This window comes from Hermetia illucens, chromosome 3 (genome assembly GCF_905115235.1).
Source record: "Hermetia illucens chromosome 3, iHerIll2.2.curated.20191125, whole genome shotgun sequence".
NCBI classification, from domain to species: domain Eukaryota; kingdom Metazoa; phylum Arthropoda; class Insecta; order Diptera; family Stratiomyidae; genus Hermetia; species Hermetia illucens.
The window spans coordinates 101,770,739-101,784,867 of NC_051851.1; the positions used below are offsets into that span (position 1 = coordinate 101,770,739).

Here is a 14,129-nt window from a genome sequence, read left to right on the forward strand (position 1 = left end):
TAAATTATTCTGCAAGTGCAACTGCCACGCGCGGAGTGTTCCTCACATAGGGAAACACACAACCTTATACATGAAGCGTCCAGCCTCCGGTTTCCCGACATATTTTAGATTGCACAGTATCTTCGCCCATTAAGAAACAAAGCTTAATAAACACACGGAACTCGTTGTTGTCCGTACTTTCGACATTAAGGAAAGTAAAGCCATTCAAACGAGTGTAACTTTGATACCAGTCAATACATCATTACCAAATTTTGCAGGGCAACGCCTAAAGGTTGTCACTATCAGCCCGGGAGCTTATCACCTCATGAAGTAAATGATAGACCTGCTGAAAGTTTGACCACATTCCAAGAGCTCGCAGACGGATTTGTACCATTATTGTGGAGAACAAAGCCATAACCATAACCAAGGATTTCTTACGGCTTCTTCAATGAATAAAAAAAACTGCTGAATCAATCGCAATTATCCTAGTTTGCGGACCGTAGAAATATGTTCTGAATAAATCGTGAAAATTTCAAAGAATTTCATTGGATAGATTTTGGGCTATGGCGGCAGCCGATTTTCAACATGCGATTTCGAGAAAAACGCATTTAAAAAGTAGAATCAATTAGATAAACCTTAGGTTTCTTGAAAAAACACATGTACGGCCTTGGCTTCAATTCTTGTCCTTTTAACGCAGTCATTCGAACGCCATTCGGACCGATAAATACATATCACGTGTTTAACACTATAATTTCCGAATGACTCCAAATATCAAAAAAACACTTTGCCCATATATTCTACACTACATCTAGATACAATTGATGGCAAAAAAAAATTTGATTCCGCGGATCCGACACACGGAATGACCCCCCGAATGGAATGCCGAATATCGCCCTGAAGGACAGCAGCAGGTATATTTGCCCAAGTTTTTGCGGTATTCGAAAAGCATAAGCTGATATTCGTGTTCGTATAGCATAAACCGGTATATAGGGCCAATACGATCGTCGACGCAATCAATATGGTATCTGGCCTGGCTCAGGCTGCAATTAATAAACTCAAATGCTGTGCAGTGGTAACGCTGGGTATAAAGGACGGGCTCCACTCTAAAAAACAGAAGAAAATCCCCTATTCGGGTTGCTTCTGATGGCTATCGGGAGCTGGTTTCTGACAAACTTCTAACTGCAAAATTCCGGTCTAGATAAGGAACATCACAATTGTACCAGGTTGTTCAATAAGTTTTGCGGTTCAATAAGAAAAACACAATTTTATGGCTTGAAATACACTTTACACATTTGAAATGCACAATACATATTTATTACACAATACACATTTATTATTTATTATTCAGAATATTTTGCGCGAACATCAATACACTTGTTCCAACGAGATTCCAATTTATGAATTCCATCCCTGAAGTGTGAATCTGGAAGGGCTGAAAAAGACGCTTGAACTGCTGTTGTGACCTCATTATTTGATGAAAAACGTTTTCCACGTTCTGAATTTTTAGGTCTGGAAACAGATGGAAGTCGCTAGGGACCAAATCTGGTGAATACGGTGGACGCTCCAACAATTCGGACTTGAATTCATGGATTTCAGCAATTGTCAAAATGTTCTTATGACACGGTGGACTGCCCTGATGACAAGGAATTTTTTCTTCTTCAAACCTAGTTCTTATTCTCGAGTTTTTTTCTTCAACTGGTCTTAAAGGTTAGAATAATATTCAAAATTTATTGTTTTACCAGTTTGCAAGTAATCCACAAACAAAATTCCTTTCGTATCCCAAAAAACTGGTGCTAACACATTGTTGTGAACCAGGTTCACTCCACTCTTTGTCTCTTACTTTGATTCAGAATCATGATGATAGACCGAAGTCTCATCCATAGTGATTAACCGACCCGAAGATGTTGCAAAGAACGTTGCATTCAAATGTGTTTCTGTTCCATTGTTACCAAATGCGGCACCCATTGTGTGTACAGCTGAAACCCAATACTTCAGTCAAAATATTGCTTACACTGCCAATGGGATGCGTAGAGCTTCTACTAAATTTCTTTCAGTCACTCGATGATTTTCCAAATAGGATATCTTGCATTTTTTCTACGATTTCTGGTGTTGTTGCTGTATTTGGACGTCCTTGTCGTGGATCGTTTTCAAAGCTTGTACGACCACGTTTAATTTCAGCAACCCAACTTTCTACTGTACTAATCCAAGGCGAGGAGTTCTTATACACTTTCATCACCCGCTCATAAATTTCCTTTGTTTTTAAACCTTTCAAAAATTAAAATTCAATGACTGCACAATACTTGATTTTTTCCATTGTAAAAAAACACTGAGGCCAGTCGATACTAAATGGCATGTAAATCAAGAATGAATTGACAGATTGGAACGAAACTTCACATACGTTCATATAAAGAGTGCACCAACGTAACAAAAAAAAATTGGGTTAGTAGCAGTAGTGGGAGAGCTATCTTGTTTACTGGACCGCACATATACTAAGTAATTCGCCTGAGAATATCGAGGGGCATTAGGCTGCCACAAAAATGCTCTTATCTCGGGTGTTATATAAGTCGTCGGCCACGTCACGAAGGGGCGTCATAAGATCTGGCTGACTGCAGTATCGTAGAAGCGAGTCGATGAAAGACAGGGGTTAAAGGTTCATGCGACCGCTGCGAGTGATGGTGGGTGTGACGCGTAAGAACTCCGATACCGATGCCGTAATAGCTAAAATAATCCTAGAACGCACATCTCCACGAAATTGTAAATTCAGATTTGCACAAATATATGTAATGTGAGCTGCAATTCCCAATTCTGAAACATGCATATATATACGTATATGCAAATTTCATAAGTATCAATTGTTTATCTGTAGGTATTGTGGGTGCTGTGAAGTACAATCCAGATGAAAAAAATCCCTAACTTAGACACACAACTTTGTCTTCTGTCTTCTGTATGAGCCAGATACAGAAATTTGTCTGTTTAATATTTGAAGCAAACACAAACATTTATCTGGTACGCCCATAGATATTTGCCTGGATATCAACAACACAGGTATAGGCATTTGTCCGGGTGAAGGCCGTTTTTTTCGGCTTTTTTTAGAAATCTTTTGTGAAGAACTGGATAAAGATTTTTCACCATAGATTTAATTATATGTTGAGCGTTAATAGAAGTTTTTCCAGCCCGATCGCATAGTTCATTATTGAAATACAGAGCAATTTATACACTCATTTCCAAAAAAATGTGTTTTTCTGCTGCCGCGCTAGAGGGCGCTGTGATCATCTTAAAGAAAAAAAGTAAACGGCATTTTGACGTCAAGACTTAACTACAGTCCATATTAAACTTTTTTTTTGCGAATTTTGGTTCTTTTGTACGGCTTCTTCAATGAATAAAAAAAATTACTGAATGAATCGTAATTATCCTAATTTGCGGACCGTAGAAATATGTTCTGAATAAATCGTGAAAATTTCAAAGAATTTCTTTGGGTAGATTTGGGGCTATGGTGGCAGCCGATTTTCAACATGCAGTTTTGAGGAAAACGCATTTAAAAAGTAGAATGAGATTTTTAGCCATAAAATCTTAACTGACCATTAATCGGCTATACCTACTCCATAAACCTTAGGTTTCTTCAAGAAACACATGTACATAAATCTGGCATGCGACTTATCACATTCAACATTATAAATTCCTAACGACTCCGAATATCAAAAAATCACTTTTTCCATATATTCCACACTATATCTAGATACAATTGATGCCAAAAAAAAATTCGATTCCGCGGATCCGACACACGGGATGACCCCTTTAACTCGAAATCGCCACAGTAACTGCATTTGGTACGATTACTTCCAATCACGTTGTGAACAATGATGCAAGAATAATTTACTCAGCACAGCTCCTCCAAAACGCCGAAGCCTGATCAGTACTTATTCAGGAATTTATAAATGGCTCTTATTTGATTAGATACTCTAGTTGGTCTGACTGATGGGAAATAGCGTTTGCTTCACATTACTTAAAAATTCATCACTATCACCGAACCATCGGAAAACATTATCTCTAATATCATTTCTCAAAACACATCTCAGGTTGAAATCATAACAAGTCGGAATACCGCAAGCTCGCGCTTAGGGTATAAAGGTTCTGTGTTCATCTTATGTAAGAAACTTCAACGCACATTTTTAAGGTTTTGTGTTTACACAAAAATTAAAATTGGTTTACTGTCTGTCTGTCTGTCCGTTTGTCTGTCTGTCTGTCTGTCTGTCACATGCATTTTTCTCGGAGTCGGTCCCAGCGATTGACACCAAATTTGGTAGAAAGGTGGGAACTGTGAACGCTCACGCATATAATGAGTTACATCCGTTTACGTCGAATTTAAGGGGGGGGGGGGGGGGGGGGGGGGGTCCCCATACATGCAAAAGGGGGGTGTAACTTTTTTTTTCATCGAATATAGTCATCATCAAATTAAAGGTCTCGGTTAGTACTTTTCGAAGCTGGTCTTGGTTTTGACATTTGATGAAAAGGTGAAGAGTACGGGGGGTTGAAAGTGATCATTTCTTCAACGAACCCATTCTCAGAAACTACCCAACCGAGAAATCTGAAAAAAATCAGGAGGCTGCCACTGTATGGTGCCTAGGCTCCGAAATACCTTCCATACCGATACCTGTTCAAATAAAGTTAATAATAGTACATAACTATAATTTTTAGTAATTGACAGGAAAACCCCCCTTAAGTTCACCATAGAATCACAAAAATTTGCAGCAATATAGGCTACAGTATAGATGATTCTGCCAAATTAAGTGAAAATCGCACTATTACTAACAAAGTTATACCAGGTCAAACTGTCGCTTCTCTGCAAATTCAAGACTATGAATGTTAATATCACTTGAAAGTGGACATTTTCACATAATATATGCACATTTTACGTGCTACATGCTAATGGGACAAATGCACACTCGAATTTCTTTATAAGAGAAATACGCAAAACCTTTCATACCTGAAGCGTCTAGCTTCCGGTTTCCCGACTTGTTCTATTCCTATATAACTACAAATCCAACATATTCCTTCATCATTCATTCATTCATTCTAAACTACAAAATATACGTACATATTACAGCCATAGATATTATCCTCACCCTAAACAAACGAACAAATATCTATCTGAATTAGACACTACCCGTAGACGTCATTAGCACGTATATACTATATACCTATATACACACATGTCTGGTTGGGGCAATTGATATTCATATACAAATGACAAAAAAACTGAAACAAAATAATGCTTTGGGACCCCATTCTCAAGAACTCATTTCCTTGTGCTATTAATGAATTGAAATGTGATGATGAGGTCATACAAGTTTTAAAATGTACAAAATTCACAAAAAATGGTAAAGTTTCATCCCCTATAACTTTGTTAATAATAGTTGGATTTTCTTCAAACTTGAACAACTTGTGCATTATATTCTTCATTATACCTATGCCAAACGTTATACTTCTTGGATGAACATAAGGAGAGTTGCCCGGTAAACTTCTAAAATATGAAAATATACTATTATTAGCTTTATTTGTGCAGATATCGGAACCGGATGTATTTTGAGGCCTAGATTTAGTAGAGATGCACCACTGTCATTTTTTTCAGATTTTTCAGGTGGATTGGTTTTGAGAACGAGACCTGTTACTCTTTTTGGGGCTCATATTTTGAGCCCTCACTCCCCGATGTTTCACCCAATATCAAATACGGAACCAGTTTCGAAAAGTACTAATTGATCCCTTTCGTTTGATACCCCATATGGCCACATTCTATGAAAAAAAATGTTGCAGCCTCCTCTCACATGTATGGGGAGCCCCCCTTAAACTTAACATAAAATGGCGCTACTTGCTGCATGTAAAGGGAACAACAGATTACATATTCTTACCGATTTTCGTGATAATCGGTCCAGCCGTTTCCGAATAAATCGGTTGTGACAGACAGACAGACAGACAGACAGACGGACAGACATCGAACCGATTCTAATAAGGTTTTGTTTCATACAAAACCTTAAAATGTACATGCTGTTCAAACGCGAAATTTAGCAATCGCAACTTAAAATACAAGATTATGATTACGTAATTACAATCATAATCACGAAAGCCCAATTATGATTGCAATCATGTAATCATGAAATTCGTAATCATAATCATGTAATCATGATCATGATTTTGCCCAACTCTGGTCTCTACCCTTTCACATAATTTATGTATCCATATCCTCATTTTATCATTTTACATCAACTATTTCCTAACACATTCCAAAAAGTTAATAAGGGAGAGTAACTTACCAGGACAGCTTTCCACGAGTTCCAAATTGTTTTCCTTATCAGTTACTTTTCTATAGAATCATAGCCGGATACACTTACCAAACGTTATTTTATGGAAATTGCTTAACGGAACCACAGGTTGGATTGCAGCAATCAAGGACAAAGAACATTCTAAATAATTCACGGCCCCTACTACAAGCATTCTTTATCGCTGGATTGGATTTGAGGAATCAACTGATTGTTTTGGTTGAACATTCACTGCGTTTACATGGCAACAGTTTTTGTTTAGAATACCGCAATAGGAGCACCTGCATAGATCGGCAATATGTTCTATTGCTTCCTCGTTGGTTTGCCCCGGAAAATTAAATTATTGTAAACACGAGACACATCGAGACCATATTGTAACTTAAAGTTATTCACAACAGATTAATTCTCGCTGCAGAATTTTGGAGACCAACATCATCAAATGGTTGACAATGGTGCTGGCAGTAGGGCAGGCACGATAACAAAATTGAAAATTTTCCTTCTTATAGAACTTCAATATACACTGGAAGTTGTGTCCTAAATTCAAGACTACTCACTGATTAACCCCGAGCTTCTCTACTTCCAAGAAATAGATATTGCGATTCCAGTTTAGATTTTTAGTCCTTCATAAAAGTTGAGTTGTCACAACTTGTATATCCTCAAGCTGGTTGTGTTAGCCCTTGAACAGAAGTCAATTTTTTGTCTGTAGAGTATCTCGTGTGCCTATTCGGTTGATAATAGAAAGCTTAATTCTTTATCTAAAATTTAGATAAACATCGCGAATAATTGAACCGAACCACATCAAGTTACAAGTTAATTACAAAGAACAGAAGTTATATCTTTATCGTGCAGGGCTAATATATAATACACTGGTGAGGCTGCGGTACCTATACAAACAACATATACTCGAATTTGAATAAGCAGATTCTTTAAAGAAAGGAATTCGATCCACCTGACTTGAGAAAATTGAAACTGCTTACCTCTCTGCCGATTCAAACTGGGTAACTGCATTGAAACGGTAGCTGTCGTCCAGCATAAATTTGTCGAAACAGTGAAGTAAGTTTTCCCAACTTGGGCAAGTTTAATTAGTTTTAGTTAAAAGTGCAAGTGCAAGGAAATGATCTCTACGTACATAGACAGTGAATAGCAAATTTTAAATTTTTTTATATCTGGAGCGCCTCTAGAAAACGAGTCCACAGTAAAATTTAAACTTTGCGTTATTACCAATGTACAGATACAAAAATTGATTAGCGTAAAATGTGAAACGTAAAGTGAGCTTGAAACACTTTGGAACTTTGTTGGTAATTTGGCCAAACCCATTTATAACGTCATTATTGGAGTTGCAGAAATGCTGCACTTTTAAAAGTGACTAAGTTGCATAGTCCTAGAACGTGAATACATAGTTCATCAAGGTAGATAAATAACACTCAATTATTGACAATACCATCACGAAACTTGTTTAGCCACGAACGACTTATGAAGTTAATTAGTGAAAAACGATAGCTTTAAGTCGCATTAAATTACATAATCGTTGCTAGGGATCCTTTCTATTGCCCGGAGACGGTTGAACCCCTATCACGAAATTCGGTGGAAGGATGTGTGAAATTTCACAGATGCAAAGAACAGCAAGCTTCTACGTGGAAATGTCAAAGGATTGCAATACCTGAGGGAGAAAGTGTAAATTTGCTTATTTTTTTCCTCTCTTTCATTCTGTGCTTATATTTCTACCAATGCCTTCAAAAACCAGGGTCATTAACGGGATGTTTGAAAATCGCTAAAGACCAAATATTCAAAACGCATAAAACCTCCAGAGAAACAGACCCGACTTATTTGGAATAATTTATGACAACCCTCACAAATTAAATTTAATAATATAAGAATACTGGAGTCTGATGAAAATCCTGTCAATATTCAAGTTACGGTAAAAAATTTAGGCGTAAGGTATTCAGAAGACATTGGAGTTTTCATAGGGGGCAGAACAGCTGGCCGGCAGCAGAACCTGTGGAAATTTAGATAAATTTAGAGGGAAGTAATTTCAACCTAAGTTAGAAAGAATCTATTATATAACAAGTAGGAATAGTCGACGCTTCGGGTATAAAAGTTTTGTGTTCGTCTTATGCGAAGGGAAACTAGAACGTCCCCATGGAACCCCTCCCCCCTTGATTCCAACGCAAAATAATGCCACTCGCTGAATGTAGGCTGACACACAGACCACACCAAATTGTGACAATCGATTCAGCCGTTTCCGGGTGTGACAGACAGAATAACGAAAAGTCAGACGTTCAATCGATTTTAATAACGTTTTGTTTCACACAAAATTTCAGCAGTCACCTCCCCTTAAAAAAGCGGTGGTGCTTCAAATAGGAGATACTTTGATATTATCTTGGTAAAGCTTGATTTTTAAGCGCCACCCCGGAGAGAAAGGGGATAAAAAGTACGCAGTAGGAAGAAGAAGGTCACTATTTTTAACATCGTCGAAAGATTGCTTGTACCATTCCCCGTTGGAGTGTCCGGACAGTTCGGTGGTCAGAGCACGAGGCTCTCGTACGGAAGGTCACGGCTCAAGTATCACTGGTGGCAGAGGGATTTGTATCGGGATTTGACGTCAGATACCAGTTGATTCAGCTGTGACAGTCAAATCAGAGTAACGCAATGCTGACCACACTGCCGTATACAGTATAACACAGTGATGTAGTGCACCGTTATGAATGAAAAAACGGGGTATCATGCCAAAGTTCTGGGCGCGTTACGTAGACGACATATTGGTTCTAATCCCAAACGAAGATATCAAGAATAGACTGGAAGGTATAAACAACATATATTGCAACATAACTTTCGCAATGGGAAAGGAAGATGACTAACGAATAGCGTTTCTGGACCTATCAAAAATAAGAAACAACAATAAACTCGAGTTCGACATATTTAGAAAGAAACCCAACACAAAGCGTACCGTAACGATGGACGTTATGAAGGATGGATGTTATAAAGCGGGTACAGAAAACACACCTTTTGGGTGCAGAGGAAAGCATATGTATCATCAAAGAAGGGAGGCAGGTAACCGTTCTCTTATCCGCCACTCCCAATCGAGCTGTTTCCAGCTAAAAAATCACCGACCACCGCAGAGCCGTTTATATAACACTTTACTACAAGGGAGCGAGTAACAAGCCTTACAATTCCTCAACTGTGACAAGGTACTCTTTCAAATTACCAGCCGGTGAGCGATGATTCTAGGATAAACTTGAGGATAATCCTCGGCAATTTCTAAAAAAAATATAGCTATAGTAAATGTGATAATATAGTTAGTTAGTTTAGTTATCTGGGGGGAGCCGCGGTTCCGAGCACTCAGGCCATTATTAGGCCCATTCTACTATCCCCGTAAGTTGCCTATTCAATGGCTTCCTGCCTACGTTGTTCGCAGGCTTTAGCGAATCTGAGAACATTCTCAAGAGGCAGAGAGTGTGCAGATTCTTCATTGAAGAAAACCTTGCCAAGATGTCTTCGTCTGAGATCTGAGGATGCCGGGCAGCTGCATAAAAAGTGCAGGGCCGTCTCCTCCTCCTCCTCACATTGGCTGCACACAGCCGAAACCACTACCCCAATCTTTTCTATATGGTAGTTTAAGGGGCAGTGTCCCGTCAAAAGCCCTACTAGGGTTTTTATGTCCCACTTCTTAAGGGACAACAAAAATGCCGCTCTAGTGGTCCTAGGCTCCTTCACAAGGATTTTCGCTTGCCGGCAAGAGTCCAAATTTATCCACTCGGTTGCGTGAATCCTTGCAATTTCACCCTTCAGAGTAAACTTGACAGTAGATGGTCGGATTCCCAGAGCTGGTTCTGGCCCCACCATTGTGGATCCAGACCCTCGGTGAGCCAGTCTGTCAGCCTCCTCATTACCGCCGATGTTAGAGTGCCCCGGCACCCACATCAGGAATGTTTCTTTCAGTCAGCCAAGTCTCAGCAATACCTGATGACAATTCCACACCAACTGCCTTGATATGTTGTTGCCATTTAGCGCTGATAATGCCACCCGACTGTCGGAACAGATTCGAATGGTGCGACACCTCCATTTTTGTCGCAGACATTATTCTGCTGTCAATGAAATGGCATATATCTCTGCCTGGAATATGGTTGTCATTTTTCCGAGGGATCGGGCCAGTTCTATAATCGGATTCTCCTCCATGACTGACCCGTCGGTGAAGATTATTAGGTCTGTAATCTGAAAAGACTCATGGCCATTTGTCGACCATTCTTCTCTTTCGGTGATTACAACAGTGTATGTCTTTTCAAAGACGAATCTGGAAACCATATGATCGGTCGGCATTAGGGCTACCGGATGTTTTTCAAGGAATTTCCAGATAGACGCATGCCCGTTGGATTGGTCGCCTTTCCACGCCCCAATGGTATGGAGCCTATATGGGTCATTGGCCGCTTTCCGTTTCACCTCCAAGTGAGTGGGGGGTAAATTTAGGATAGCTTCAAGCGCCGCAGTCGGCGTAGTACTCATTGCTCCAATAATACTTAGGCAACCAAGTCTCTGAATCGACGTCCCCAGGTCTTACCTATCGCATTCCTACAGCACCAGAGCAATCTGCAGGATTTCTGATATTGTTCCTGGGTATGATGCTTCCACGTTAACTTGGAGTCGAAATGTACTCCTAAGTATTTGACTGTTTGTGCCAGCTGGATTTTCGCCCCTGGTAAGGTGGGTAGCGTATAGCTGCCCCACCTGACGTTCCTAGTGAACATAACTAGTCCAGTCTTCCTAGCGTTCACCATGAGTCCATTGCGGAGGCACCAGCTGTGGATTACATGCAGAATTGCATTCAAGCGGTCACATGTCCGCAAACTTGCCGGTAATTATTACGGCTAGGTCGTCCGCAAATGCTTGCGCGAAGACTTTTTTGGCCTCCAGGAGCTACAGCAGGGTATCCATCACCAAGAGCCATAACAGTGGAGAGAGAACCCCTCCTTGTGGGCAGCCCCTGAGACATCCTGCTTCAATAGACTTGTGGCCGACCGATATGTGGATTTTTCTCCACTCTTATCATGTGCTAGGCATGCGTGATATATATTCCGAATATGTAGACCCACGGCATCCATTCCTTCTATTACTAACGCAGGGATGATGCCATCCGAACCTACAGACTTGTATCTATGGAACGAGTTAAATGCCCATTTCACTCGCTCCAGTGATACTGCTTTGCATGCCAGATTCCAGTCTCTCGGTTGAGAGCTGTATACACCTGTTGGCCCCGAGATTAGATTTTGGATGCTGCCTGGGAAGTGTACTTCTAGCAAATGCTTTGCCGTTTCTTCATCGCTTTCTGTGTACTTCCCATTCTGTAGTCTCTTCGCAAAAGCGTCTCCAAGATGATTGTTTAGCCAATCTTATGCTCTTCTTTAGAGTCTTCTGTGCCTCTTTATAGCGATTCCGGCTAGTGCTTGATTCACCCTTCAGAGCACGATTAAGGAGCATCCTTGTCACTCTCCTCTGTTTTGCCAAACCCGAGTTCCACCGTGGTGTTTTACCCTTCTTTGGCATCTTGAGTGGACAGCTTTCTTCGAAATGTGATCATCTGGATTGTCTTCTCAATTCCAGCAATGGATTTGATGCGCTTCCCAGGGATAGTGACTCGGGCGCTTAATTCTGTTTGATACATTACCCAATCTGTCTTCCTCGGATTCCGAAATGGAGTGGGTGGAGGTGGATCCATGCGCATAACGAAATCAAGGCGTCCGTGATCCGAGAGTGTGATATCATTTGATACTCTCCACTCTCCGATCAGAGCCGCGATGTCTGGGGATGCCACCGTGATGTCAATGACCTCTCGCCTGACCACGTTGAAGAAAGTGGGTTCATTACCCACATTTAGGATCTGCAAATCGGTTCCTACTAGATACTCCAGTAGTCTCAATCCTCTTGCATTGATGTTCGAACTTCCCCAGCATATGTGGTGAGCGTTGACATCATATCCTGCTATTACCCCCATGCCTCTACTTTTCCACTAGGAACGTCTTCTGCGTCGTAGGGGAAATATGCAGAGCACCATAGTATCTCTTTATCTCCCTGGTGACTTTTTAGGGTTAGCTTAGCCGATGTGGTGTCGCCATCACATAGGTCGTTAATCAGGTTAGCATGGAAGTCTTTGGAAACTACCATGCAGGTGCGGCATCGATCGCTTCCATTGGCATGTCCCCTTCAATGGTTTTAGGAGCCGATACTTGTAACGGTCCCCAGCCCATAGTAGAGCCGGAAACCCGATTTCTCCCGAACCTTCTTAACATCAGGTTCGGGAACGCCGATAGTGAGAAAAGTTCCCGGCCTATCGGTTCTCTCTCCTGTTTTGCTACCTAGCAGCAACCAGGTGGAAGTGTTAAGATTGTTCTGTACACCAAGTTGTTCCAGAACCACAACGCCATTTCGCTCTTCTTCTGGAAGCCAGAGAAAGCACTTTTTCATCGATAGGAGCTCAGACACCCTTTTCAAAGTTAGTCGCGCACCCTCCCACACATCGTTAAGGGAGGAGCAGTACTGCCTGAGCAACTCGTTCCAAAATAGTCGCCAAAAATTCTTCGGAGGATTCTTCTCTTGAACGCGGCCAAAAGTTCGGAATTCTTCTTGCTAAGAACCCAAGTCTCCGAGAAATACATGAGGACTGGCGAGATCATTGTCTTGTACAGTAAGAGCTTTGACCCTATGGTGAGACGTTTCGAGCGGAACAGTTTTTGTAAGCTGAAATACGCTCTGTTGGCTGACAACAACCGTGCACGGATTCCATCATCGTAGCTGTTATCGGTTGTGATTTTCGACCCTAGATAGGAGAAATTATCAACTGTCTCAAAGTTGTAGTCTCCTATCTTTATTCGTCCAGTTTGACCAGTGCGGTTTTCGGTGCTGACGTTACCACCATATACTTTGTCTTGCCTTCATTGATATGCAGCTCAAGATCTCGCGCCGCCTGCTCGATCTAGATGAAGGCAGTTTGTAGGTCTCGGGTCGTTCCTCCCATGGTGTCGATATCGTCAACATAGGCCAGTAGTTTAAAGAGGATCGTACCTCTTGCATTTACCTCAGCATCACGGATCACTTTCTCGAGGGCCAGGTTAAAGAGGACGCATGATAGGGCATCCCCTTGTCGTAGACCGTTGTTGATGTCGAATGGTCTTGAGACTGATCCTGCTGCTTTTATCTGGCCTCGCACATTGGTCAGGGTCAGCCTAGCCAGTTTTATCAATTTCGTCGGGATACCGAATTTTCTCATGCCCGTGTATATCAGATTTCCCTTTTTATCTCGGCAGAATGAGCATCGAGGGCTTCATCCTCCTGACTTGTTTGTAAAACTTCCGCGCCTGGTGCGGTTGCTCTCTGTGCTTTTCTAGTTCTCAAACTTGTTGGTTCTCCCTGGCTTCCTTTTTCCGTCTGTGAAGTCGCTTCTCCGCTGCACGGAGTTCGTGATAAGTCTCTTCGCGTGCCCGCGTTCTTTGGGAATGCAACATTACTCGGCATTCTTCCCTTCCGTTGCTAGCTTACATTCATCCTCAAATCAGCCGTTTCGACTCTTTTTGCAGCCGGGGCCAAGTATGTTTGTGGCCGTACCAATGATAACGTTTTTCAGGTGGTTGTGAAGGTTATTTGTTGATGCTTCATCTCCAGGTCCTTTGTTGACTGCGGTTATTGCGGCATCCATTTGCCTCTTATAGGTGTCGCGGAAGGCTGTGTTGTGGATGGCTTCAGTGTTAATTCTCACCTGATTGTCAGGGGGGATTCTAGGTGGTGTTGTTATTCGAGCACCATGCCAACTAGATAGTGATCCGAGTCTATATTGGCCCCCTATATGTT

At 41.2% G+C, this 14,129-nt stretch overlaps 1 protein-coding gene across 1 annotated transcript in view; it reads left to right on the plus strand.

Moving 5' to 3' along the window:
• The first annotated feature begins 6,910 nt into the window (after nucleotides 1–6,910).
• The window catches only part of LOC119652651 (glutathione S-transferase D7), a 43,810-nt gene continuing 36,591 nt past the window's right edge, over nucleotides 6,911–14,129 (plus strand). The window contains exon 1 of the mRNA XM_038056901.1: nucleotides 6,911–7,346. The gene's annotated coding sequence lies outside the window, so the exon portion shown is untranslated. The remainder of the gene's footprint in view (nucleotides 7,347–14,129) is intronic.